This window comes from Sphaeramia orbicularis, chromosome 7 (assembly GCF_902148855.1).
Source record: "Sphaeramia orbicularis chromosome 7, fSphaOr1.1, whole genome shotgun sequence".
Taxonomy (NCBI): Eukaryota; Metazoa; Chordata; class Actinopteri; order Kurtiformes; family Apogonidae; genus Sphaeramia; species Sphaeramia orbicularis.
The window spans coordinates 50,180,193-50,183,860 of NC_043963.1; positions in this window are offsets into that span (position 1 = coordinate 50,180,193).

Here is a 3,668-nt window from a genome sequence, read left to right on the forward strand (position 1 = left end):
TTAAAATACAACTTCAGCGAAAACGCTGACTCAGCATTTTGGAAATTTCAATCCAATGCGGCCGACTAAGGGTTGGTTTAGGGGCGTGGCCATAATAATATTTTTTGTTTGTCTCCTCATGATGAATCTGTCTCCCGATTTTCGTGGCTCTACGAAAAACTTTATGTTGGACGCGCTTCCACGGCGCTGCCGCAACATTTCTTTACCGACATCTACGAAACCTATATGTAAATTCAATTTCTCACACTTCTGAATTTTAGGCAAAATTTGGTGAGTTTTCGTAAATGTTCAGAGGGTCAAAATTGAGCTCAAAGCGCAGGAGAAAGAAAAATAAGACAAAAAATAATACTAATAATAATAAAAATAAAAATAATAATAATCTGAGCAAGAACAATATAGCCGTTTCTATGGCAACCACGTATTTTCCCTTTTTTGAAAGTTCTCGAGGTCCCCCACATGTCTGTGGGGTCAGATGTCACGTGTTGTGCACTTACACACATGTGACTGACCCCGAGTGGGCGTGTCCCATTGACTCCCATTCATTCTTAGCAGGTGTAAATATGCGATTTGTGCACATGTCATATACATCGTTGGAAAGGTCTCAGTGCCGTGAATGTGAATATGTGTGAGAGTGGCGACAGTGGCGAAAGGCGACCACGTCACTGGCGATTTCGTCCACATGCGCCCACTGCAGACTCAATAGGCCCTGCGCCGGCATTACTTGGCTCGGGCCTAAAAAATATAATAATAATAATCTGAGCAAGAACAATATAGGCGTTACTATGGCAACCACATATTTGGCCTTATTTGAAAGCTCTCGAGCTCCCCCACATGTCTGTGGGGTCAGATGTCACGTGTCGTGCACTTACACCCACGTCACTGACCCCGACTGGGCGTGTCCCGTTGACTCCCATTCATTCTGAGCAGGTGTAAATATGCGATTTGTGCACGTCATGTACATCGTCGGAAAGGTCTCAGTGCCGTGAATGTGAATAAGTGTGAGAGTGGCGACAGTGGCGAAAGGCGACCATGTCACTGGCAATTTCGTCCCCATGCGCCCACTGCAGACTCAATAAGCCCTGCGCCAGCTTTACTCGGCTCGGGCCTAATAATCTGAGCAAGAACAATATAGCCGTTTCTATGGCAACCACATATTTGGCCTTATTTGAAAGCTCTCGAGCTCCCCCACATGTCTGTGGGGTCAGATGTCACGTGTCGTGCACTTACAGACACGTGACTGACCCCGAGTGGGCGTGTCCCATTGACTCCCATTCATTCAGAGCAGGTGTAAATATGCGATTTGTGCACATGTCATGTACATCGTCGGAAAGGTCTCAGTGCCGTGAATTTGAATGTGTGTGAGAGTGGCGACAGTGGCGAAAGGCGACTGCGTCACTGGCGATTTTGTCCCCATGCGCCCACTGCAGACTCAATAGGTCCTGCGCCGGCTTTACTCGGCTCGGGCCTAAATAATCTGAGCAAGAACAATATAGGCGTTACTATGGCAACCACATATTTGGCCTTATTTGAAAGCTCTCGAGCTCCCCCACATGTCTGTGGGGTCAGATGTCACGTGTCGTGCACTTACACCCACGTCACTGACCCCGACTGGGCGTGTCCCGTTGACTCCCATTCATTCTGAGCAGGTGTAAATATGCGATTTGTGCACGTCATGTACATCGTCGGAAAGGTCTCAGTGCCGTGAATGTGAATAAGTGTGAGAGTGGCGACAGTGGCGAAAGGCGACCATGTCACTGGCAATTTCGTCCCCATGCGCCCACTGCAGACTCAATAGGCCCTGCGCCAGCTTTACTCGGCTCGGGCCTAATAATCTGAGCAAGAACAATATAGCCGTTTCTATGGCAACCACATATTTGGCCTTATTTGAAAGCTCTCGAGCTCCCCCACATGTCTGTGGGGTCAGATGTCACCTGTCATGCACTTACACACATGTGACTGACCCCGAGTGGGCGTGTCCCATTGACTCCCATTCATTCAGAGCAGGTGTAAATATGCGATTTGTGCACATGTCATGTACATCGTCGGAAAGGTCTCAGTGCCGTGAATTTGAATGTGTGTGAGAGTGGCGACAGTGGCGAAACGCGACCGCGTCACTGGCGATTTTGTCCCAATGCGCCCACTGCAGACTCAATAGGTCCTGCGCCGGCTTTACTCGGCTCGGGCCTCAAAAAAAAAAAAAATAATAATAATAATAATCTGAGGAAGAACAATATAGCCGTTTCCGTGGTAACCACGTATTTGACTTTATTTGAAAGCTCTCGAGGTCCCCCACATGTTTGTGGGGTCAGATGTCACGTGTCGTGCACTTACACACACGTGACTGACCCCGAGTGGGCGTGTCGCATTGACTCCCATTCATTCAGAGCAGGTGTAAATATGCGATTTGTGCACATGTCATGTACATCTTCGGAAAGGTCTCAGTGTCGTGAATGTGAATTTGTGTGAGAGTGGTGACAGTGGCGATAGGCGACCGCGTCACTGGCGATTTCGTCCCCATGCGCCCACTGCAGACTCAATAGGCCCTACGCCGGCTTTACTCGGCTTGAGCGTAATAATAAGAATCTGAGCAAGAACAATATAGCCGTTTCTATGGCAACCACATATTTTGCCTTATGTTAAAGCTTTCGAGGTCCCCCACATGTCTGTGGGGTCAGATGTCACGTGTCGTGCACTTACACCCACATGACTGACCCCGAGTGGGCGTGTCCCATTGACTCCCATTCATTCTGAGCAGGTGTAAATATGTGACTTGTGCACATGTCCTGTACATCTTCGGAAAGGTCTCAGTGCCATGAATGTGAATATGTGTGAGAGTGGCGACAGTGGCGAAAGGCGACCGCGTCACTGGCGACTTCGTCCCCATGCACCCACTGCAGACTCAATAGGCCCTGCGCCGGCTTTACTCGGCTCGGGCCTAATAATCTGAGCAAGAACAATATAGCTGTTTCTATGGCAACCACATATCTGGCCTTATTTGAAAGCTCTCGAGGTCCCCCACATGTCTGTGGGGTGAGATTTCACATGTCGTGCACTTACACCCACGTGACTGACCCCGAGTGGGCGTGTCCCATTGACTCCCATTCATTCTGAGCAGGTGTAAATATGTGACTTGTGCACATGTCCTGTACATCTTCGGAAAGGTCTCAGTGCCATGAATGTGAATATGTGTGAGAGTGGCGACAGTGGCGAAAGGCGACCGCGTCACTGGCGATTTTGTCCCCATGCGCCCACTGCAGACTCAATAGGCCATGCGCCGGCTTTACTCGGCTCGAGCCTAATAATAAGAATCTGAGCAAGAACAATATAGCCGTTTCTATGGCAACCACATATTTGGCCTTATGTTAAAGCTTTCGAGGTCCCCCACATGTCTGTGGGGTCAGATGTCGCATGTAGTGCACTTACACCCACATGACTGAACCCGAGTGGGCGTGTCCCATTGACTCCCATTCATTCTGAGCTGGTGTAAATATGTGACTTGTGCACATGTCCTGTACATCTTCGGAAAGGTCTCAGTGCCATGAATGTGAATATGTGTGAGAGTGGCGACAGTGGCGAAAGGCGACCACGTCACTGGCGATTTCGTCCCCATGCACCCACTGCAGACTCAATAGGCCCTGCGCCGGCTTTACTCGGCTCGGGCCTAATAA